Source organism: Thermobia domestica, unplaced genomic scaffold, assembly GCF_964235325.1.
Source record: "Thermobia domestica unplaced genomic scaffold, izTheDome1.hap1.1 HAP1_SCAFFOLD_119, whole genome shotgun sequence".
NCBI classification, from domain to species: Eukaryota; Metazoa; Arthropoda; class Insecta; order Zygentoma; family Lepismatidae; genus Thermobia; species Thermobia domestica.
In genome coordinates, this window is record NW_027655891.1 from 314,483 (window position 1) to 341,237 (window position 26,755).

The 26,755-nt window shown below is 38.7% G+C and overlaps 1 protein-coding gene and 1 long non-coding RNA gene across 2 annotated transcripts in view; one reads left to right on the forward strand and one right to left on the reverse strand.

Annotated features, from left to right (window-relative positions):
• Positions 1–26,755, reverse strand: part of LOC145676375 (solute carrier organic anion transporter family member 74D-like) — a 261,508-nt gene that overhangs the window by 68,452 nt on the left and 166,301 nt on the right. The gene's annotated exons all lie outside the window — the stretch shown is intronic.
• LOC145676376 (uncharacterized) overlaps positions 1–26,755 on the forward strand; it is a 55,364-nt gene that overhangs the window by 15,798 nt on the left and 12,811 nt on the right. The window contains exon 2 of the long non-coding RNA XR_014129386.1: positions 2,296–2,314. This is a non-coding gene — a long non-coding RNA (uncharacterized LOC145676376). The remainder of the gene's footprint in view (positions 1–2,295; positions 2,315–26,755) is intronic.

Genomic DNA, 26,755 nt, shown 5'->3' on the forward strand with positions numbered 1-26,755 from the left:
ATGTGGAAAACAGCTATCTTGGCCTTATAGAAGGTACAATTCCGGCATTCGCCTGGTGGGACTGAAGAAATGCAGGACTTACGATGGGCTGCGGGAGTTCGTGGCTATATGCTCGACCTACCGAATTCCGCGTAGCAGGCACACTACCTCTACTTCCAGTTTTTTTTTTTTTTTAACAATAATAACGGTGTGTACTGTGTAATCGATGAAGTTCAATACAGCTTTACCTTCTCTCCGTCCAAGAATGCACATGAATCCATAGAAATAAAGAAGGTTCAAACAACACAGACTAACAGATAATACTCTACTTTTCGTTAATATCCTAAAATACACAAGAAGTAAGTAAAGTAAAACAAGAATAAAATAGGCTATTGCAAACATTTTTATCTTTGAAGCACTTTTTACAAAAAAGGAAGAGACAAAAAATATAAATCATTTATATTTTCTCTCGTATATCCTTAATTGGCGCACCTTAGATTTTTTGACGTGATCTCTATATGCAACAGCAAAGATCTATGTTACTAAAAGAATAGGGAAATTCGACAGCATAATTCTTTGATCATACCTTACACAGAAATCTTTGAAATTGAAACTCAAGTTGAAAAAATAAATAAAACAATTATAAATTGGATAAAGAAGTAAATAGCAATTAACAAAACTTCATCATGATCCACAGAAACAACAATGCATTTTAAACTATGAAGGGCTGATCACATGGTACGAACAAGCTTACAATAAACTTTTATACCTGCACTTTAATGGAGTACATTGCGTTGATTATGTCCAACATCGAATAATTTTACTACATTCTTTACAGAAATATTCATTACAAGTTTTCTTTCTACTGAAAGGAAACAAAGATTGCTTCGGCTACAGTTTGCCATTCGATTTCTTAAATATGTTTTAACCCGTCTAAGACACGAAAAAGAACGTTCACATGGTAGCTAGATACAGGAATGGCGACAGCAATTACGGCTAATTTGTGAATTTCGTGAAATGCAATTTTGAAAGGATCCATCACTTCAGTAAACTGAGAAACGGAGGTAACTTTGCATTCTTTTTCCTCCTCATAACGTTTCAAAACTTTCGGGAGAGGTTTCCACCTCTACACTATCGACAACACATCCATAATGACATGCAAGTGGTTCAATTTTCTCAAATTAGAGGAAGTACTCACTTTTAGGGTGAAGTGGCATAAATGCATCAGCGAGAGACGTGAGAACGTTAATGATGTTTAAGGACCGGGTCATCCTGTCACAGCAACAGTAGAGGAAAATTGGCAGAATTGATTGACATTGTCTGGAAAGATTGCAGACTCAGCATTCGAATGACAGCAGACATGGTGAGCAACGATAAAGAGTTCGTCTGCACAATTCTGCATTGCCATTTGAACATGTGCAAAGTTTGCTCTAAAATGTTACGAAAAATCTTACACAGGAGCATAAAGACTTCCGGAAGCAGTGACACAATGGAAAACCTCGAAGCACAATTTGACTTGCTAACGAAAATCGTCACTGGTGAAGAGACGTAGATCTTTCTGTATGATCTTGAAACCACTATCAGGTGAAACCGTGAATAAGCAGTATTAGCAAATTTGGTGAAGCTGCGAGAAAGAAAAAGCCCCTCTTCTGGAATAACAATGAATGGATTGTTCATCACGACAATGTTCCTTCGCGTACTGTTTTAACCGTTAAGCGGTTTCTGACAGCTAAAAAGACTCCAGTGTTAGAAGACCCACCTTATTTGCCAAACTTGCCAACTTGCTAATTTGTATTTACCCGAAAGTGAAATCCGCCCTGGAAATAATTCATTTTCAGGCTGTGGAAGAAATGAAGTAGACAACGATAGCGAAACTCAATACGGTGACAACTCAAGATTCCCAGAACTGCTTCAAGTAACGTCGGAAATTTTATATGTAAACGTCTATAGAGATGGAAAAAAAATCACCTTTAATTTGTAAGTTTCTTACAATAAACCGTATTTTTGGAACTAGTCTCGCTATTTTTTTAAAGCCAGACCTCCTATGTGAATGTATTTGTTCGTACTCCGTTATGTTTCTCGCATGTCAAAGGAAAAATTGTTCACAAAACTTGTCCGTAAACCAACGTGTTCAAGAATCTAGGATCTATTATATTTTTAGAAAATTGGTGTGATTTGCCGTAATCTTTCTGGTGTTTGTTTCATAACATATGATGATGATTTTGTTAAATGTTTTCTTTTTAATATATTTACTTTAACATTAAATCTTATTTTAACAGAATAAAATAGTAATATTACTGTATTTTTTCTTTGCAGATTAGCACTGCTCTTGTAGGTAAGTATAAAACTCATTAAATCTTCCAAAGAATATCGAATATTAATCAAGTATTCTGGACTAGCGGCACGTTAAGGATGCAAACGGATAAAAGCAGACGTTGCGCTTCATTTCTACTCTCTAGGTTTTGTACCAAACGTTCTTCATGAATTCAAATATGTCAGTAGCAAACTGAGCAAGCGCATGCTCCAGGGTCACTCGCAACGCCGCACGACACTTAGTACCGGGAGCAGCGTCGGACGCTAACCCTCATTACCTTGTTGCGGGTCAAAATTATGGGAGCCTTTCAATCGGTGCATGCGGAGACCGAGACCTCACATTCCTATCTCCAATTGTTTGTGTTTTACTTAAGATTGTGTTGCTGTGGATGTGAAGCTACTACTGTTACTGACAGAGATAAGCGCTAAATTGGTCCGGATAAAACTTAAGCTGCCTACACACTGAAGGAGCAAAGGCTTAGAAACAAATTTTGCACGGAGTAATTACCTAGTCGATTCCTCAGTGTGCGCAGTAGCTTTACATGTACAGCTACACAATCCCCAGTATAACAAAAATAACAGACGACAGTTAGTTTAGGTATCGATCGGCGTTTGCGCCGATCGAAATGCTCCGAAAAGTTTTGCCTAGCAGGGAAGAAACAAGGGCACTCGTCTGACACTGCCACACATGCCATGCAGCGTTAAAAATGACCCTGGAACATTCGCTTGCTGAGGGTGCAGCCGATCTGTATGAGTTCGTGGACAGCTGCTTTCCGGCAAAACTCAATTGAGCAATAAATGATAGGCACTTCCACCCGTTTGCTTCCTCACTGTAAGGCCAGCCTTATTTGTAGCATTTGTCTACGAAATATACTAGAATAAATATTTTTTTAAAGAAAAACATCGATGTATACGTTAAGGAATTATGCATGAACATACATACAGTTATGGCATAAATAGTGTCACACATTGATGAGTTTGATGGCCTAGCTTCAAATACTCTCAATAGATCCTCATAAAAATTATCTAAAATTCTTAGGGAAGTATACTGTTTCAAACAAATAAAGAATCAGTAAATCGATACAGGGAGTCTATAAAGTCCTGCAGGAAAATAAAACTCTATAACTTGGAAACTGTTACGTTTAAGTGTATAAATTTTTGGAGTTGGAAGAAGGAAAGTTTAAAGTTTTGTTCTGGACACAATACTTGATGACGTTTGCGCCGGTAATCACGTGACTTAAGATGGCGTCTGTTAAAGAAAAGGCACAATATGTTTTGTGGTTTGCGTAATTAAAATCTTGCGTTTCAGTGCGGAGAAAGTTCCAAACAACTTATGGGAAAACACCCCAGCAGAAACAAGTATCAAGAGGTGGTACGAGAAGTTCAAAGAAACGGGAAGTGTGTCAGATTTACCACGCAATGGAAGGTCAGGAATGAGTGACGATGTGATTCACACTTTGCAGGACAGCGTAGCCAGTAGCCCAATGAAGTCGCTTAAACGTAAGTCATTGGAATTGGGAATACCAAAGTCAACGTTATACAAGATCGTACGCAAGAATTTGAAGGTCTGGCCCTATAAGTTAAAATTTGTGCACGAGCTGATAGAGGAAGACTGTGACATCAGAATGGAGTTCTGTGAGTCAATGCTTACCTGCTTACAAGGAGATGGTGACCTTCTGTCTTGATTTCTGTTTTCAGATGAAGCCACATTTCATGGGTCGGGAAAAGGGAACAGATACAACTGCCGAATTTGGGCTTGGAAAATCCACGTGAATTCGAGGAGCACAAACGGGGTAGTCCCAAAGTCGATGTTTGGTGTGCTGTTTCAATGGACTACATTGTCGTCCCTTTTTTCTTCGAGGAAGAGACGGTAAATGGTAACAATTATCTGAACATGGTACAGACATTCCTTTTGTCAGAACTTACTAGGTTAGGCATCCTTAATGAGGTTCACATCCTTCAACAGGATGGGGCACCGCCACCTATGCCCTTCAAGTTCGACAGTTTCTTAACGAAAAATTTAAGGAGAGAGGGATTGGGCGAAGAGGACCCGCACCTTGGCCTACGAGATCACCAGATTTGTGCTTTGTGATTACTTGCAGTAGGGACACGTCAAGATCAAGGTGTATTCGCTGAAGCCAGCTAATCTGCATGATCTCAAAAACAAAATGACTGATGTGATTTTGAACATTCCAGACGAGCACCGCCAACACGCAATTCTTGGTTTCCCAAAAAGGCTGCAAGAGTGCTTGGACGTGAATGGTGCACAATTGGAGGTTTGGCGATGGATCTTAACTAGCTGAAACTTTGAACCTTTCTGTAAGTACCCTAAAAAGTATTTGTTGATACATTACTTAGTTTCCAAGTTATATAGGTTTACTTTCCTGCAGGACTTTATGGACTTCATCCATATCGGAGGTATGCGTGTGTTAATTATGTTATTGACATTGGATGATGTTTCATATTGTAGCTCCAAAGATTTCCTCGTCAGATCGTAACAAAATTTACAGGTAATAACCGAAAAGATATACTCTTTCAAACAAACGAACAAAAGAAAAGTAAGATCTGTACTATTATGGCGAAGGTATGGATGATCATACATACAACAAATGGTCGAACTGAGACCTTCTTTTACGAAGTCAGTTTTTTTTTTCTTTCAATTAATAAAGTTATTAAAGAACTTTTATAGGTAAGAACTTTCGTTGAGAATAGCACGTTAGACCAATGAAAATCCCATAGAAATACAAGCAACGATCTTCGGTACACAAAAATTACGAATAGATAATGTTATATGCATACATACACACAGGTCAAAATAAGAAACTTCTTCCGTATATCAGTTAAAAACACAGAGCCAGAAATAAAACTAATACATTTTAAATCACCCATTTTATGCAAAAGAACTAGAATTCTAACGAATAACCTCTTCAGTCCATAGGTGCACATATGTGCACCTCTGTTTTTTATTTATTTTTTCTTGTATTCTGAGGCTTGCATCGTAGTAGAATCTGCTTTGGTACCTTTGTGAACCTTCCGCCTGTGTTTATTAGAATCTTTCTCGTTAGATGGCATTAACAATCATCATATTTCAAACGATACTTACAAAACCAAATTAACTATCGCTTATTGCCAGGACTCTAGAGGATAATAAAGTATAAACGCCATTAGATGGAATTACTAAAATATAGGGCCTACGGGGCGAATCATTTATCATGGCATGTTCTTGTAACTTTTAGTACACATAGAAAAATGAAATTTTGTAAGATACAAATGTTGGCAGGGAACAGTGTTGGATATATTTTGAACTTCTACAAAGTGAACGATGTAGCCAACCAAACAGAAAATTATGTTGTTTCAAATACAACTACTTCAGAATATTACGTATTTCAGCGTAATATCAAATTTGTTATTCAGTGTTGCAAACTAAGGAGTCTACATGGTCAGAAATATCGAAAAAGAACCAAAATTTTGAAGGCTCCTACAACAGAAGTAATACAGAGAGGGCACTGCATATCTAAAGTAATCATATGATGCATTTCGAATAAGAAGAAATTAAGTTATAAAATCATAACTATGCCTGTTGCTCTGTATAGTTACAAGACATGATCACTTACTCTCAGGGAAGAACTAAGACTGAAAGAATTTGAGAATAAGATCATGAGACAAATATTCAGACCCAAGAGAAAAGAGAATGGGGAATGACGAAGACTTCATAACGATGAACTGCATAATTCATATCTACCAAACGTTCTTAGGGTCACTAAACTAGAAGGCTCAGGTGGGCAGGTCATGCAGCCAGAGTGGAAGAAAGCAGGAACGCTTTCAAAATTTTCACTGGAACCCCAATCGGAAAACGTTCATTAGGCAGAATTAGGGGTAGATGGTAGGATAACATTAAAATGGGAGGATAATACGGCTCACAGAAGTAGGAATACAAAGTAAAAACTGAATCCAGTTGACTTAAGACAAGAGTCAACGAACATCTTTAATGAATGTAACATTGAATCTCTGGGTACCATAGATCATATAGGTAGTTAATTAGAAACGAAATTACGAGGGATTAAAATAATGACCTGATTCAGAAAACATTATTATGAAAAAATGCTTACATAGGTATCACATCCAAGTACACAGTTGGTTTTGAATATGTATAAAGCTCATAATGCAATTTACAATTTGATATCTCAAACTATTATGGAGACATCAAAAATATGTAAAAATTGCAATATTACTCCAAATGTCATATTTGTGAGAAGATTTTAAAAGGGTAATTATGTTGCTTCGCTTCTATAACGTCCCAATAGTAGTTCATGGTAAATTAGGCCTAATTGCACCAAATTCTTGGAATTACATAATTTTTAGCAGTGTTGCAAACTTTACCAGTGCTTACCTCTCTCCAGAACGGTTTGAGATATCAAATTGCTATAAACAGCATTATGTTCTTTACATCTATTCAAAAACCATCGATGCAATTGGATAAGGTACTTATCTAAGTAGTTTTTGGAAACAAAAGTCAAATTTTCAATCCCCTGTAACTATATTCATTCGAAATTTATATCATGATCATAGAATTAGACAGTACACCCCTCTGCATTCACCCATCCGTCTCACTTGCGTTATTTCTGCTGTACAGTTACCGAACTTTGACCGTTTAAGACACTGTAACATCCCTAGCTTGCATGGGCCGCGGTGGCTCAGTGGTAGAACGTTCACATCTTGCGCATGCGATCCTTAGTTCGATCCCACCTCGCGCCAAGTTAGCTTTGTGGTAGACAAACACCGTGTGCGTGTTCTTTTGGGGAGTCTCTCGTTTAATCCCACTTTCTTCATTCCACCATTTCATTCATTTCTCATCATTACCGTCTCCTTTAGCGTAGCCGGCATAATCGTGGGACGTAAAACTTGAAGATTCGTTTTTTCCTTAGCTTACAACATTGAGTAACAGATATAATCTTGTGAGTTTTCGGTTGACATGTTGATATGATATGTGTAATAACCTAAAGCAGTACCATTTGAAAAACATAATGTTATGTTGCGTAGTAATACTGTTAACCTAGTACTATTACAGAGTATGTGAAACAATGTTGTGCTACTGATATTTGTATGTTGCAAAAATTTCAACTTTTTAATTTTTTTTGTTTATTAGTTTAAAAGTTAGAAGGTTATATGATATAAAAGGTATGTATTTGAAGTTATTATTCAGATCGAGAAAAGGAGAGAAGGAAGAACGGTGTATAATAATGGTAAAATAGTTGAAATTCGAGATTTCAACGAATTTACATGTTTCTTGTATTGCACATGTCGAGAAAGACGATTTTGAATATATGTATACTGCCATCTGTCCCTTCGTTCGATGTACACTCACATAAACGCATACCATTGAAAATATTAGGATCTGTATGTTATGTCAGAACTAGAACATTGTATAAAGTGTGTCCCAGAAAAAAAATGTAACAACTTGTTAAAATAAGTTCTCGTAAATAACAAGTAGAACAGGACTCATTTCATTGTGTACTTGAAGCTTGCAGTTGTGAGTAGTGCTGTAGCTAGTAGACGTGTGGCGTTGTCAAACAGTCGTGCAAGATGGCATCAAAACAACTGCAGACACGTAAACAAGTGATTTACAAATATAAAGAAACTCCTGAACGGTCATATGTATCCATAGCAAAAGAACTTAAATTGAATAGGAAAACCGTAAGGGACATTATTCTCCGTTTCAAGAATACATTAACGTGTGACAGGAAGAAAGGGAGTGGAAAGAAAGCTGGTGTAAGTGACAGTGCATTAGTGCGAAAAATTGTGAGTGCACATCGAAGAAATCCAGCACGTCTGTACGCAGAATGGCTGAAAGGTATAATACAACAAAGTCAAGTGTACAGAGGATTAAAAAACAGCAAGATTTAAAGTCGTTTCGAGCTTAAAGTGCCGGACAGAAGCGAGAAACAACAAAATATTGCAAAAATGCGTGCATGAAAACTGTATGCTAATATGCTTCGCAATTTTCGAGTTGTCTCGTTATGGATGACGAAACTTATGTTCTGGCCGACAGTCAACAACTGCCAGGACCAAAATATTATGTGGCAAAGAGTGGAATGGACGATTTTACAGACATAAGAACCAAACGCACAGCAAAATTTCCACTAAAGTTCTTGATATGGCAAGCAATTTGCTCCTGTGGAAAGAAAAATGAGGCGTTCATCATTTCAGGGATAATTAATCAGGATATTTACATATCAGAATGTTTAGAAAACCGGCTTCTGCCATTTATTAGGCAACATAATGCTAATACTATTTTCTGACCCGATTTGGCTACTCCTCATTACAGTCGCAGGGCTTTAGTATCGTATGAACACAATAATGTGAACGTTGTGCCGAAAGCTGCCAATCCACCAAACTGCCCTGAACTTCGCCCCATTGAAAAATATTGGGCAGCAATGAAAAGAAAGTTGAAGGAGAACAACGTAGCAGCGAAGAACGTGCAAGAATTCAAACGGCAGTGGAAACCTGCTAGTGATAAATTGGACAAAAACTTTGTAAATCGCCTTATGTCGCGTATTAAAGAAAAACTCATTCGTTTTTTTTTTTTTCTGGACGTATTGATTAGTGTTCTTTGGTGGTAGAAACGAACATACACACCCCAACATATGTACAGAACATCTCACATCATTACATTTTTTTTTGTTTTTCTACTCATGAATATTTCAATTGTTACATTTTTTTCTGCGACACATTTTAGGTCGATTTTCAACATGATATAAACTCCAGAAGGGAGTGCTTTATTCTAGCGGTATTTGTAATTTCTGGCTGATTTTCTTAAAAGTGACGTGGCTAACCGGTTAGCGTACGCGTCTTCGGCGTGGGAGACCCGGTTTCGATTCCCGGCGGGAGCTCATTTAGTTCGGATTCCACGTTAATCAATAGATCCTTTCTAATACAGAGTCGCTGTTGAAAGGGACATTAAACTCAAAATCAACTCAATTCTTAGAAAGGACCCGGGCAATATTGTTGATATTTTCTAAATTTCGTTAACCATACACTGAGACTATCCACAGAGAGTGAATTATTTACGGAAGATAAATAAAAGCGACTTCAGACGATTTTATTAGGATTTCATTATTATTATGAATATATATTATATAGACTATATTTGATTGATAAGTTAGAGCGGTTACCTCTTGTTCGTAGGGTCCATGGTTTGATCCCCGGGGAAGCAAGTTTGTGATTGAGAACGTCGTGTCTGTGGGTTTTCTCGGAATACTCCCTTTCCTCCCACAACCTCATTCCACTAATTTTTCCATTATCATTCACTTGTCTAAGTCATCCGTCTCCCTTAGCCTAAAGGGCATAATCGTAGGACGTTAAACTAAAAGATTTCTTTATTTTTCGTTATTGGTAACACTGCATTGGTCTAAGATTCTCAGTTTGAAAAAAAATCATAATGAAAGTTTACTTCTGGTGTTTTTTTTTCAAATACTCCTAGGGCGATTTTCTTCATACTTTATGATCTATTATTACATTAACAATCATATAAAATGACATTTAATTTATGCTAATAAAGGTCAACAACAAGTAGTTTATTTCAGAGGATGTGTTCTTCTAAAATAATATTCCAAACAGAGTTTATGCTATTTTGTTTGTATAAATAAATATTTCTTTAACTACCTTATAACATCATATGAATAATTTCCCATAAAAAGTCATAAACAGTAGTTTTATCTTAAAAATGAGTTTCCTTAGACGTTTCTGAGAGCCAGTATTTAAATTCTGATTATACATACAGGGTGATTCAAAACAACACCGACAACTTTTGGGCGGTTATTGCTGACACCAAGATAAGACTAAAAGTATAGACCAACCTGGGTGCACAAATACTTCCTTTCAGAGTTATAGGCTGCCGAAAACATGAAAAAGTGAACTTTAAAGACCCATAGCTCCAAAACTATGGCACCTACCGTAGTCGGGTCAAGATTTCACTTAAGAATTAGTATGTGCCGTATCCAAAAATCCATATTTCAGAATCGTGCGGTACTTCCGCAATAATTTTTATACAGGTAGTTGGCGATTACTTCAAATTATATACTCATAGCCAAACTCCCTCTATAAAAATTGTTGCGTAGGTACCTTAGAATTCTAAATCATGGATTTTTGGATAGAGCACATACTGGTTTCTAAGTGAAGTCTTGACCCGACTACGCTAGGTTCCATAGTATTGGAGCTGTGGATTTTTAAAGTATATATTTCAATGTTTTCGGCAGCCAATAACTCCGAAAGGAAGCATTTGTCCACCCAGGTTAGTCTACACTTTTTGTCTTATCTTGGGTCAGGAATCACCTCCCAAACGTTGTCAGTGTTGTTTTGAAACACCCTATATATATATATATAACTTCATTTAGTCTACGAAGTGGAGGCGAAAAAGTTCAAAGCGCTGACCGGTACTATTAGTTGTCTCATAAGGGTTGGCGTATCTTTTTTATCTTAAGGGAAAAAATATATATGTATATAATTCGCTACAAAATACAGAAAATTTACGTCTATATGCACACATTAGGTCAAAGCTGATTAGGCCTATATTAGTTCATCTAAAGCTCCCGGACATCACTGTGTAGGCGGGAAAATTCTGGATTTACATTGTCTCCGCTCCCCTGAATTGTTACCCCCAAAGATCAAATATTCGGTTTTTATCCAAAATACAAGTAATTATCATTTGCACGATTTTGAAACATACTGTATTATCATTAGTAGTATTTTTCAGCAACAACAGCAATTATCGTTAGCGAACTAATCTTAATGATGTTCTCTCTTTGACTCACAAGTAAGGGACCATATGGTTGTGGCGCAAATCAGATGCAGACATACGCCATCTGATTGAGCATGAAAAGATATGGAGAACACAGAAATTTAAGGTGCTAAGGGCCATAGGGAGCGGAGCGAGGAAAGAGGAAACATTGAATGTCGGCAAAATTGAAGAAAGTCAGAAATGACGGGAAAAGTTAATTTCTTGCAAACAGGGAAAGAAAGTCAACCAAAAGAAAGAAACTAAACATAACAAGGACATCAAAGACGAAGAAAGATCATAATCTGGGTTGCCATCCGGACCGCAGTGTTGCCAGCGCTGCATAACATTGATATGGAAGGTATAGCACAGTATAGCAATTCATGCACAAGGAAAAATATTAGTAACACAAAAGACATTTGAAAAGACTCTGTACACGTGCGTAAAAAGGTTTAACGATGGTCGTGAGTGAATAATGTACATGAGGGAGGACAAATATAGACATGAAAGTGAAGGGGATACACATGATAACACAGGAACGGAAGTGTTTGGGAGCATCGTTCCATTATGATGATGATCGGTGTTCTGCCCGAAGGCAGGTTTTGACCTGAAGGCCCTTGGGTTGGATGAATTCATGGTGGTTTTCTATTGCCTTCCATGGGATGATAATGACGTATAAAGGACGGGAGCTACAGTTTAACGGGGGATCCGAACCTTTTGGAGGGTAAGGATTGCGTTTTGATTTTAGTTGACTCCTGGACTCCAAACAAGGATGACACTCTATACAACATGACAGTTCCTGACGGTGTTCAGTTCTACAAAAAGCTGATTCCTCCGAAATGTACAGGCCTTATACAACCTACTGATGTATTCTTCTTTCGTCCATTCAAAAACATGGTGAAGTTCATCACAGATACGTTACTGTTCTCCAGTATTAATGTGTGGCAACGTGAGAACTTTCTCCGCCTTCAGTCATTTGTTCATTACCAGTTTTCCTCTAGGTGATTCCAAAAGATGATACGCTTTGCGTTTTTCAATTGTGGCTACTACAATGAACATCCTGGACAGTTTGAAACACCTTCCGCATATTGCTTTGAAAAAGGACTCACAGAGGAATGCTGCAGAGACGCGTGTGACCAGCTTGCTTTCATCCGCTGTGCTCACTGCGAGAAATATTGGTGTGTTGACCACGCATTCATTCGTGATCTTCACGTCAACTGCAATTAAACTACAAATGGTGCGTACTGTTCTGTATTTTCCTCCATTTGTATTCACGTGGGTGTAATATTCACTCACGACTACGTTAAACATTTTTACGCACGTGTACAGAGTCTTTTCAACTGTCTTTTGTGTTACTAATATTTGTCCTTGTGCATGAATTGCTATACTGTGCTATATCTTCCATATCAATGTTATGCAGAGCTGGCAACACTGCGGTCCGGATGGCAACCCTGATTATGATCCTTCTTCGTCCTTGATGCCCTTGTTATGTTAAGTTTCTTTCTTTTGGTTGACTTTCTTTTCCTGTTTGCACGAAATTAACTTTTCCCGTCATTCCTGACTTTCTTCAATTTTACCGACATTCAATGTTTCCTCTTTTCTCGCTCCGCTCCCTATGGCCCTTAGCACCTTAAATTTCTGTGTTCACTCTTTTTTTCATGCTCAATCAGATGGCGTATGTCTGCATCTGATTTGCGCGACAACCATATGGTCCCTTACTTGTCAGTTTTGGTCAGTGTTGAGTTGGTCTTTAATCGATTCTGATATTAGAGCAAACCGCAAGTGCCTAACCATCACTGTACCGTGAATTTTGATTAGATGTAACGGTTTTCAGTCTGAAAGTCTGAGATTCCTCCTTTCGCGTCAACTTTATTTCTAAATTCATTTTTTGTACTAAAATTTTAAAATACAGCGTGTTCATAAAAATGCTGTCGTAGTTTAAAGCGGTATTACGTTGCTTTGGATAATTGTATTTAAATGAAATTGATCAGATTTCAAAAGAAAAACTCAAATATTTGTGTGTGTGTGTGAACAGTGGACAACAATGTCAAATAATGGGCGGGATCAAACACAGAAAAATAAATTCACTCGTTTACTTTGTGCTCACTAATTGGTTAGGAGGGTTGTGTTTACATGCTCACTTACTGGTTATTTCCATAATTGCGAGAAGAAGAACGCAATGACTTTATTTTCCAACAAGATGGATCACTTCCTGACTGGCATTCAAATATATATGAAAATCTAAATGAGCGACTTCCACTAACTAAGATGGATTGGACGTGTCGGAAATGATGATAATGTCTTCTACAAGTGGCCGCCTAGATCGCCTGACTTGAAGGTCTGTGACTTTTTTTATGGAGTTACGTAAAAAGGATTGTGTTTATGCACCCCCACTGTCTCAAAACCTGCAAGAAGTGCAAGTTCGTATCAGAGGTGCCATCGAGTCCATTTCATCAGATATGTTGGAGCGTGTGTAGGAGGGATTGGGAATATCCTGATTTGTGCATCGCCACTTATAGGGCCCACATTGAACGTTTATGAGATATAGTAAAAAATATATATTTGAGGTTTTCTTTCAAATGTGGCCAATTTCATTCAAATACGATTATCCAAAAGGACGTAATACCACTTTAAAATATAATACTATTTTTTATGGACATGCTGAATTATAGAAATTACGTACTAAAGAATCGATTACACTTTAAGAATATCTGTGGAATTTATAGATCTAAATGAGCTCCTTCGTGGCTAAGCGATTAGCGTACGTGCCTTTGGCGTGAGAGACCCGGGTTCGATTCCCGGCGGGAGCTCATGTGGTTCGGATTTCACGTTAATCAGTAGGTCCACGTCTCCTATAACCTCGCTGCTGAATGGGACGCTAAACAAAAATCAACTCAACTCAACTTATAGATCTAAATATTGTTTATTAACTATATTAAAAACTTTGCACAATGTTCACACTAGGGAATTTCTTTCATGACCACGACTGCTGGATTTCTAGACGAAAAAAGAAAAAAGACGGAACATATTATAAAACTTTATAATATAGTAATATTCATGTACTTTCTCCTTCCTGAAATACCAAAAAATCCGTGACTGTCCAAGTTAAATTGGAAATTCTGCAGCACTATTCATGACCGACTGGAAAGAGTAGATTGTAAGCCAATTAAGGCAGGAGAGTACAATTGGAGGCTTAGTTTGAGTTTAATTGACTTTAATGCCCGTTTTCAACATAAGGTCTAACTTGGATAAGATCTGACTTGGATCTATACTTTAACGTTGAATCTGAACTACCGTAAGACCGGTAAGAATGTACAGTATATCCGTAAAGTTGCGCGACCCAAAGTTTGACTGCATGTATCTTTTGAACCAAGAACAATAAAGACCTGAGACGTGAAACAAATGTAAGCATTCATTTGCGCCGTGCGGACTTTGTGGTGAACAAACACCGTGTGCGTGGGTTTTCTCGGGATTCTCCCGTTTCCTCCCGCTTTCTTCATTTCACCATTTCATTCATTTCTCATAATCACCGTCTCCTTTAGCCTAACCGGCATAACCGTGGGACGTAAAACTTAAAGATTTCATTTTTTTTCAATATTCATTTGCAGAAACCGATTTCCTGCTAGTGAATCCCTGTGTATATGTTCAGTATGCATCAGAATATATCCATTGGTACGAAAATGCGACAAAGTTGATGCAGTGTTGGCATGCAGGAAGGCTATTTAATGTAAGTCTATAAAATGAGCGTTTTTAAAAAAAAAGAAAAAGAAAAAGAAAGAAACGCGGCTTCTGCCAACACTATCGTCGTAAAATCACTGCAACAGATGTATTTCATGCTAACTATTGATAAACAATGACAATTTTCACATATTTGGCAATCTGAGTTTTAAGTCCAAAGTGTCACAGACTAGAATACATACAGACGAGCAACTTCCTATATGCGCTATTGAAGTCAGTTTGCATTGTCTGTATAGCGAAAGAACCAATCAACGCTCTCCATGGGTCGGATCAGTGTCGTCGTGTGTGGATGGCGCTGAAAATGGTCTTCGAACTTGACGTCATGGGTTGTCATAGTAACCGGCAGATTGTTTTTTTTTTCTTCGCATCTCAGTGTTAGATGTAGTGCAGAAAGATCAGATAAGCTAATGTTCGCTTTTTCTTGTACTGTCTCTGGACTGGACATTCCTTTCCAGCTTTTTAAAAATATTTATATTAACAGATTTTTCTTTCTTTTAAAGAGTTCACTTTGAAAATATCTAAGTTTCGCGAAGTACGTCAAGAGAGAAAAAGCAACTAAAGAAGCGAAAGAATAATAGTTACCTTCGAAATTTCCACGTAGATGATGTCAGATCGACTGGTTAGTTCTATCGTCGTGTGTTAGAGGCGCTACTGTCGCTAAGTTTCCAGTTTTTCGCTGAGTTTACGATCTGCATATTGTAGGCTGTGCGAAGTGTTCTTTTATAAAAAATGAAATGAAATCTTTGAGTTTTACGTCCCACGGTTATGACAGTGAGGCTAAAGGAGACGGTGATAATGAGAGATGAGTGAAATGGTGGAATGAAGAAAGTGGGAGGAAACGGGAGTACCCCGAGAAAACCCACGAGCACGGTGTTTGTCCACCACAAAGTTCACTTGGCGGGGGCTGGGATCGAACCCGGGACCCCAAGCACCAACCCGGGACCCCAAGCACCAGAGGTGAACGCTCTACCACTGAGCCACCGCGCCCCCCAAAAAGTGTTCTTTTAGTCGTGATTTATTTCATTCAAAAAAGTAATTCTTATAATATATGTTATTGGTACCTAATTTACTTTGGAGCGGTGTCAGGCATATATAAGTTTCTTATAAGTTTGTCTTTATTATCAAATAACACAACACACTGTAACATTTTCGAAATGTTTGCCTTAACTTGAATGAGTACCACCGAATTCGAACTTACTCATCGTTTCATCACGAAAGATAAATGAAACGCCGAATAAAGCGCTACTAAGGGAAGAAATTCATAATTATTACGGAAGAAAATTACTGGTGGCTTACAAATCACTATAGCCCCTTGGTTGACAATATGAAGAAACAGTAGTTATTCTATTAAAAGTGATTTTATGTTTTAAGGATATCAAGTTTCCCACCACATACGCAATGTTACTGATGCATTTACGGTGTCAGTGCAACTATAAATGTAAACCAATTTCCTTCATCAGTGTTTTTATATGCATTTTAGCGAAGTGCCTATATTGTTCTGAAAAACGAAAATTTATTCTTAATCAAATATTACTGTGACACTTTCAAAGTAATTTCGGTTAAATATAAGCAATTGCTGCAGACTATTGAGAACGAAAAGTCTGCTTTGACATCTCGTGGGAAACTCGCCTCAGCATTGCAATACAGGAAAGATTAAGATCACACGTCTTGCGTCATGAATTTAGTATAAATCCATCAAAACACCTGGAGTGTCCAGACAGTAAGAAGACAGTGCGTTGTTCATGAGAGTCGTATAAAACTGGACCATGGAAATCGCACAATTGCGCATGAGTTTTCTTTACGGCTTCACACTGGAACATTGTGCACAGCAAGCTGCAAAATCATTAACACTGTATTTCAGCAAAGAATGTCGAATGACCACACAATTCGCCATTGGGTTTTCAAATTTTCCGTTACCATAATATTTCCAATAAGTTCGGTAAGCACCGGCTAACATCATGTTCGGCTGAGCTCCTCAGACACGTCTTTAAAGTGAAATGTGAGCCCTCGGAAAAGCATTCGTAGTAGTGCAGAGGAATTTGGCAGTTGCTTGGCAGCTCCGTGCAATCGGTAAAGTAAAGAAAGAGTTGAAGTAATGTACGCCGAATGAATTGACAACCGCCAACAAGAATCATCGTCTGGAGACTCGTAGTTCTTTGTATACGAATAATGAGGACGTTTCCTGCATTGGATTGCGACATTTAGTTAAAAATGAATGTGCTGCAACATTTCTGAATGGTAGGACAGTGGTTGGATGTTGAACAAAGCTGTAAAAGATTTGCAAAGAGGCTAAGGAAGACGGTGGTAATGAAATGGATTATAACGGTGCAAATAATGAAAGTATGTAGAGCAGGAGAACCTGAAGAGAAGCCATGGACACTAAGTGTATGCACTAAATGTCCTTACTATGAACTAACCTCACTAAAACTCACTTTCATTACATCATCTCGACCTCACTGTCACACCATCTTTTCGACATCACACTCACTCCACCTAACGCTCACATCTTTTCGACATCACTATCACTACATCTCACAGTTGTAATATCCATTCGACATGATGCTCAGTTCGTCAACGAAACATCAACCTCATTGGAAGTCATACTGGCATAATCATTTCGACATGACGCTTACTCGACCTCACACTCACATGATTTTCAACTCACGCTCACTAAATCTCTCACTCACTTCTTGGGGGTGACGTGAAGTAAGCGTGAGTTCCAAACTGATGAACACCGACTTCATCACTTGGGCCACCTTTGATATCCATCAGAAGGTTCCTTGAACATGTTGTTGCCCGTATGATAGGGATGACTCATCATTTCTTTCTTGTCGAAGCAAAATCGTCACTGCAGTCAATTAGAGAGCTGATCTCCATTAATTCCACTGCGACTATTTCCGCAACTAGTCAGAAAAGTTTAAAAGGCATAGTATCGTCATATTTCGTGATAAGGCATGCAATAATATAGATAAAAGATGTTGCAGACTCATCCTAATCCACCATATTCTCATGATGTCTTTCCCAATGACTACTATTTTTTGGGGCATCTCGATTACTTCTTAGGAAGAAAGGCCTTTTTTGTTGATCGGATAGTGCAACGTGCAGTTAAGGACTTGTTCGGAGCTGTTTCGCCACGGAATCAAATTGTTGACAGAGCATTGGCAAAAGTGATTGCATATGACGACTATTTTAATGAACGAGGTACTGCAATATATTTTACTTTCGCACAACCTCATATAGCAATACGATCCAAGACAACTTGCTATGTACTAAGAGATGAAAGAATAGGACCATACATATAACTACGACACCCTACCTACAATTTATGAGTTGTAGAATAATGTGCAATCTATATAGACTTCCAAGATTTCGAATAACAGAGTTTGAAGAACCGACGAGCTCTTTCGTGGTTAAGCGGTTAGCGTACGCGCCTTTGGTGTAGGAGACCCGGGTTTCATTCCCGGCGGGAGTTCATGTCGTTCGGATTCCACATTAATCAGTAGGATTCGGATTCGTCTCATATAGCCTCGCTGCTGATAGGAACGTTAAAATCAACTCAACATTCAGGTTTCTGAGATAGGTGTTAGAGGGCACATTTAATGAGCCCCTGAGCTTACCGTAGGCCCTGTTGGGAATAGTTGAACGTTTGAAAGTAGTATCTCAGATTTGCACAGAAATTCTCGCGATCTCCAGGCATTTAGTGCGGGGCCGCGGTGGCCCGGTTATAGAGCGTTCACCTCCGGTGCTTGAGGTCCCGGGTTCGATCCCAGCCCCCGCCAAGTGAACTTTGTGGTGGACAAACACCGTGACCGTGGGCTTTCTCCCGTTTCCTCCCACTTTCTTCATTCCACCATTTCACTCATCTCTCATCATCACCGTCTCCTTTAGGCTAACCGACATAACCGTGGGACGTAAAACTCAAAGATTTCAAGGCACTTAGCACATCGATCTAAGCTATCGAATACCATTAGAAAAAATAAGTTTCGTCACAGCCGTCAAACCACTCTTTGATAAAATCCTTTAATTCGTCATTGTCCTTGTTATATGAACCAGGAAGATAGGCTAACGCTATGTGGTAATTCTATGAGTCTTGCACACGGGAGACCCGAGATCGATTCCTGCAAGTAGGTTATGTTGGAATTTTAGGTTAAGATGTAGGTCCACGTCTCCTATAGCTGCTGGAAATGATGGTAGAACTTCGGAAGTGTTTCTTTATTCCCTAAACGACTGTTGTGCCATCTATAGCCTGAGAAAAATTCTGGTAGTTAAGAATGCTCCCTTAGATTTAGTCATTAGCTTGTAGTTTACAAACTAGCTTACTAGATGATACACCAATTTAAATTTGCAACAACCACTAATTCCACAGAACTAAGAAACGAGCAGTAATTTCAAATTGATCAATAAAATTCAACAATAGTAAATGTAATTACTGAGAATTCTTTCTTGGAAAAATTGTTTCCAAATTAAGAAGTTACAACAAAATTTACACTGTCATCCACAAAGGTAACTTTAAAATTATCAATGAAAAGTAATAATATATTTCCAAATGTTTGTATTTTAAATTATTGTCATCTTTCACTAAACCGCATGCTCATTCTCTAAGCCATTATTTCTCTCAAACTATTGTCCGAAGATTACAAGTGATTCCGTTGTATAAAAACGTACATTTAATGAAATTCAAATAAATTCTGTGTTCCATACTATGAGAAATTGAAACAGGAATAGATTAATAAGATAAATAATACATAAATTCTAATATATACTCTAATATAGAATGCTTTTATAACATTCGTTTATTTAAAAGAAACTAACTGAACCTGCGCTGTCTACTCAACCATGACCATGAATCTCCTTTCCACTGTGCATGCCTCCTTACACAAGTAAAGGATAGGAGATTTACAAAGGAAGTGAATTGTTATGTATAGATATTGGAGTGAGTTTGTAGCAAATTTGTGGAAATAACACGATATGAAGTGGAAATATATTTTTTTCTAATAAATCGATATTCGTTGTAGTACGCATCATTGCGTTTTTGAGGCCTTTCAAGTTGCCAGCAAGCAGGGACGGCGCCAGGAACGCTTGATGGGGTGGGCGGAAAGAGGCGGACCTAGTTGCTGGGTGGGCGGACAACGAAAATGAGAACTGGGCAATGTAGACATTTTTTGACAATAATTAAATTTCAATTTTTATACTCTTTAGTTAGCTAAGGCTCAGACAGAAATAGGGGAGAAACAAGGATGTGGAAAACAGCTGTGTTGGCCTTATAGAAGGTGCCATTCCAGCATTCACCTGGTAAGACTGAAGAAATGCAGGACTTAGGATGGGCTGCGGGAGTTTGTGGCAATATGCTCGACCTACCGAATTCCGCGTGGCACACACACTACCTCTACTTTAAGCTTTTTAAATAAAAATAACGGTGTGTTCTGTGTAGTCGAAGAAGTTCAAGACTGCTTTAACTCCTCTCCCTCCAAGAATGCACATGAATGCATAGAAATAAAAGAAGGTTCAAACAACGCAGACTAACAGATAATACTCTACTTTTCGTTAATAACATAAAATACACAATAAGTAGGTAAAGTAAAACAAGGATAAAATAGGCTGCTGCAAACATTTTTATCTTTGAAGTATTTATTACAAGAAAGCAAGAGACAAAAAATATAAATGAGTAACTTCAGAAGCAATGCTGTCGTCTTCGCTCTCTCCAACATCTAGTTCATTTTCACTTTCCTCGAAATCGAACACTTCAAATTGCAAATCCTGGTTGTCACATGTATTTGTATTTTTTTTTTTTTTTCATTGAAGAAGAAGGATTATCACTAACATCAACGGATTGAAAATCGCGCTTCTTTGAACACGAGAAAGACACCGAGCCTGAGAAGAAATCGATAAATTTTTTCGACATATTAGCTGAACAAGCACCGACCGCCAAGACTTCTGAACGCAACAGAGATCAACTCAACAATGCTATAATAAGGGTTTTTACAAATCTGTTTAATGCCACACGGGTAAGACATGTGGTACATTTCTGTAAACAATTGCAAGTTGGAACCCTCTTATAAGAAGCTATCGCGCCAACACAAAGCAAGGGCGCCGATTTCTCTGTAAATTTGGGGCGGGGGGCATTCAGATGCAGAAGGCATGCATGAGGATTTTAAGACAAATTGAATTCAAATTATGCCAAATATTGTATATTCATAAATAAAATGCGGGGGCGCTCATGGGCTTTGGGGGAGCCCGGGCCTCCTTGGGCCCCCAGGATCGGCGCCCTTGACACAAAGCACTACTCTCCTCCCTCTCTTTCTCAAAATGAGACAATAGATAATACTGGCCAGCTCTGTCCATTATTTAGTTGGCTTTTTAGAAAGCACTTTTTTTTTTTTCAGTGCAGCACACACAAACACTAGCGTTTCAATAGCACGATTGTGCGTGTGTGTTAAACTTCAATTCATTAATCACGACTTTTGGCATCATTATATTACTACAAGTATCTGTCTTAAAATCATTGTCCATTGCAGAGTTAAACAGAGTCATAGAACCTATTACATTACAATCGAAAGTAATACCTATTGCTTGTAAAGTACAGGATGTCACCTTCAGTGCCGGATTTGCGTTTAACCTAAACAAGCTATAGCTCTCTTGGGGGCCCCAAAAATTTTAAAGAAAAAGTGGCTGTAATGTCATGTCCAAATAATAAGAAAAAGCAAATAAGATAAAACGCACATACAACAACGGTGTTCTGTACTGTTATGCATTAAGCTCTCATGAAGCAAGTAATAGGGCCCTGTTTTCCAACCCGCCTGCAATGGGATTTCTGTTGCCCAGCCCCGCTTATAATGGAACCCTCGTTTCCCAGCTCCGCTTGTAATGGGGATTTTGTTTCAGAGCCCCATTTGTAATCGGGACCCTGTTTTCCAGCCATTACACTTAGCTACTTTAATAAGACTTCACAGCATAAGTGATACAGTATCTTGTTTGCGGATAGAACTCTAGTGCTACCCTTTCTTGTACTATTTGGAATTCGACAAGAAATTGAGTCTGATAACAGTGGATGCTTAAGAAGAAGGCATGAAACGACAAGCTCGCGAAATAATAGTAAAATATAAAGGAATTACAGCCCTAAGCGGCAATAATCTTTACATCGCGAAATTATAGCTATTTTATTTCGCTGTACGTAAGTATGAAAAGTAGTTTGCAGAAGTATTTTCATAACTTTCAGAACTTGGCACTGATTTTCATAGTGATCTATAGAGTTGAGTTGATTTTGAGTTTAACGTCCCTTTCAGCAGCGAGGCTACATGAGACGGGACCTACTGATTAACGTGGAATCCGAACCACATGAGCTCCCACCGGGAATCGAACCCGGGTCTCCCACGCCAAAGGTGCGTACGCTAACCGCTTAGCCACGGAGGAGCTCATATAGTGATCTATAAAGTCCAATAATGGATCACTAAAGGCAGGGGCGGATCCAGGGGGCGATCGCACCCCAGAATTGAATATGTTTTTATTCTAAAAATAAAACCTATCCTAAGAATTTTCACCTTTGTATTATAAACGTAAAATAAAACCTATTGACTTCGAACGACTGCCCCCCCTAAACATTCAGAATGGATCCGCCCCTGACTAAAGGAAAGAATAGGAGCACGAATCGTAGTGATTTCATCCATTCGTTCTAGGCATATGAGTCGTTCGTTTGTATATATTAACAGTATTTTATGTATTGTTACGTTAAGAACTGCCCAAATTTACCTTGTGTAAGTTAGTATGCAACAGGCTGAATCCATTAGGTTATCGGCACTAGTTACTACCAGTGGCGTATTTACGATTTTGTTTCGGGAGGGGCTTTGCTAACTTTCGGGGCGGGGGGGGCTTTGCCTGGAAATGTGAAAATTTTGCAAGATATTTCATTTACTTTATATACTAAGTGATTTCGGGGGGCTTAAGCCCGGAAGCCACCCCCCTAAATACGCCACTGGTTACTACATAGCAAGGCAAGGTACCAACATCTTTTCACGTCGCAGTAAAAAGATGCTACCTACATTTATAGATCTTATAATAATTTTAGTGCAACAGTTAGGGTTTTTAACGATGTTTTTATGATTTTCAGCCAGAGACGTATCTAGCCAGGGGCCGGAGAGGTCTACGATCCCAGTTTTTTGAGTGACAAAAATAATTGAAGCCATTACTTACATATTTTTGAAAGTTTAGAGTAAACTCACGATATATCTATCATAATCTGGGTTTTAGTTGCCCCTTCTCCAGATTTAACCTTCTAAGTTAGCCTCTGGTTCCAGCGAATTTGTGTCGTATTGCACCTTGTGTAATCTTCGAGGGTTGCATTCCATTTTGAGTTACTCCAGTAACCTAACCTGGAAAAAGCTCACACGATTAGTTGAGCTTCAGGCAGTAATTACCAACCCTGGATGACATTTAGCCTGTATTTACTTACACGGATCCCTGGAAACGTTTCAAACTTTACCCAACTGAATAGAAACAACTTGAAATGGGAAATGATGCGGTCTCCACATATTGTAGAAGCATGGCGTGGAGCGTGGATCATAGTTGGTGCAAAAAGATCGGCAAGGGACTTTATTGGTACCAAATTAAACTACCGCTAATTTTACAAATTTTACAGTTTTTCTGTAATGTATTCAAAACAGTAAGTTAAGTTAATGAAATATACACGAAAACGTATTTACTTAATAGATATGTATTACGTCCATAAATTACCATATAGCATATATTCAAACAGAAAAGGCGAAATTTTGTCGCTGAAAAAGAATGCTAGAAATAAATTGGCCCCATTATCTTCAATAGCTTAGGGTCCCATCAAACCTAAATCCGGCACTGGTCACCTTTATTATTCTCCTTCTGTTGCAGGGGTGTCATTTCAGACTTCGCTTGAGGGGGCAAGAACACCAACATAAGACTTTCACAGTTTGCACTAGTATATTAGTAGACAATCGATAAAGTATATGTATTCCTCAAAATCTTGCGGGGGGCAATTGCCCCCTCCTCTCCCCCCTTAATGACACCCCTGTTCTGTTGGGGTGGGCGGATGGGTGGGCGAGGCCATCCATCGGGTGGGCGGTTGCCCACCCCCGCCCACCCTTAGCGCCGTCCCTGCCAGCAAGCAATGTTTTACCATTGAGATTTAAGCAAAGCGCCTGCAATGTCCGTCAACCCGCCATACGTAACTTCCCTACTGGTTGCCTAACATCGTAGTTTCGGCCTGCACAATGTTAATCTTATTGGCTCAAAACGGCCCCTAAGATGTTGAATAGAACAATAGCGACACGGTTTCTGAAAATTTGAATGAGAACTGGACATTCTATAGAAAATTTGAAATTGACCAGTGAAAACGGTACGTTTCTAGCATGTCGAAAGCATTGCGGAGAAACATATAAACCTAGCATTTTAATATATAGATAGTATGTACGAGGGGGGACCCAAAAAAAAAACGGGAATTGTGCTGCAGTGGGGAGGGAGAGTGGGGGAACCCATTGTTGTACCAGTTGTCCGTTACGATCACGTCACCTGCGTCAGTATGCGAAGTTGTGTCGCTGTGAGTGCATCGGTTCGCTTTTGAGAGTTTGTTTAGTAAACCAACTTTTTCCAGTTCGGCGAAAACGTGATGGCAGAATCGGCCGCGGAAACTACTGTAATGCTGAAGACTGCTTATGGGGATGCTGCCCTAAGTAAAACCAGAGTATACGAGTGGTTTGCACGTTTTAAAAATGGACAACTGTCAATTGAAGACCAACCCCGTTCAGAACGCCCCTCAACGGCAAGAACTGACGAAAACGTCGAAAAAATCAATGCCCTCGTTCGTGAAGACCGTCGCCGAACCATTGATCAACTCTGTGAGATGTCTGAAATATCGTGGAGTTCAATTCAGAGGATTTTATCAGAAGATTTGCACATGAGAAGGGTTGCAGCCAAATTTGTCCCTCGCCTTCTCACAGACGAGCAAAAGGAGCGTCGACTTGAGGCATGTGTTGAACTTCAAAATCAGCTCAAAGAGGACCCTGACTTTTTTGCCAAGGTGATTACTGATGATGAATCATGGTGCTATGGCAATGACCCCGAATCAAAGCACCAATCAAGCCAGTGGAGGAGGTTTTGCCACTGTGGAGGAGGTAAAACAAAAATCGCTGGAGGTCATAAAGAAGATCCCGATAAGTGATTTTTAAAACTGTTTTGAACAATGGAAGGATCGTTTGCAGAAATGCGTTGCGGTCCATGGACAATACTTTGAAGGTGATGAAAATTTGGTGTAAAAATATGGAGAAATAAAGAAGTTACGACGAATTTCCCGTTTTTTTTAGGTCCCCCCTCGTATGTTCCTTTATTAACACAAATAATAAAATTGAACTCATTTTAGCCAATGGGTACAAAACATTAAAAAGAAAATGATAAATTGGCTTTTTAAGGAGACAAGACTAAAGCGATACGTAGACAATTCTTAGTAACAAAAGTAGTTTCCAGTTGAAAAACGTTTAAGATACGATGTTTTAAGAAAAAAGAAAGAATTAGAAAAATTCCAGAATGTAAAGAAATTCGTAAAAGATAAATTAATAAATTGAAGATCGGAGAAATACTTGTAATATTATTATGCAAATAGAGCCAGTAGATAGTAAACCTTTATGTGTCCAGCAAATGTTGATGCCATAGAACTCAAGAATGAGAAAGAACCCCAAAGGAAGTAAGAAATATTCTGTATGTCTTACACACTAACTTTTCAAACTCCAATTTCTTAAACTAAATAATGTTGTACTGCATTTTTGAAAAACTCGTACACAGAAACTCATCCTGAAAGGAAGTAACCAATATGCCATTCTGGATTTTTCATGGGAATCGATTTTTGCCATATGTTAGGGTTTTTAATGAAATATTTATTTTAACAAAAAATCAACAAAATATTTTAGTCATTTTGTAAGAAACTGTGAAAGAAATTCACCCTCAAGAGCGAACAAATTCTTTAGTAAGTTATATATAAAGGTAACTAAGAAAGTTATGTCGCTTTTACACCCACCACCTTCGAACATTGATATCTCACATAAGACGTATCTGGAAGATCAAAGATAGTCCCCAACAGCATCGACAACCTTCTGCTAACGTTCTGGAAGGCCATGGATTCCATCGCGGTAGAACTTGGTGGGCCGTGAAACGAAAAAGGTATCAATTGCATTTTGCACCTCTACTAGGGATTTGAGCTGGTGTCCTCTAAGGTGATTGCCCAAGGAAGAGAACAGGTGATAATTTCACGGTGCAATCTCCGGAGAGTGTAGCGGATGCAATAGTGTTTCCCATTCAAGGCGCAAAATGGTGTCCCAGGTCATCCCAGCCACGTGGGGCTTAGCGTTGTCCAATAACAGAAAGACCCCTTTGCGATTCAGAAGTGCTGGTTCCAAAGTTTTCAGATTTTCTTAAACACGGCTCAACTGCTGACAGTACCAGTTGCATTCATGCTCTGACCACTTGGTAGTAGTTCCCGATGTCAGATGCCACGAGCAGCCCACTAAACACACAGGAGCGTCTTCTTCTGGTTGCAGTGTTGTTTTACGCTGTTTTGGAAACGGTTCATGGGATGCTAACCAAGGGTGCCGATTTCTCTGTAAATTTGGGGAGCTCATTCAGATGCAGAAGGCATATATGAGGATTTTAAGACAAATTTCATTCAAATTATGCCAAATATTGTATATTCATAAATACAATTATTGGACCCACATGAACTTTGGGGATGTTCCTGGACCACCCAGGATTGGCGCCCTTGATGCTAAGAAATGATGATGGCGTCGTGGAGCTTTGTACAGGACACATTTCTGATCACATGTTAACACCCTGTCCACAAATGGCTACTTCCTCAGACGAGACAGCAAAGAAACACAGGTGTCTGCTCGCGTTGCCTTCCAGCACGGATTTGAATAATGTGGGACTCATTGACCCAAATTG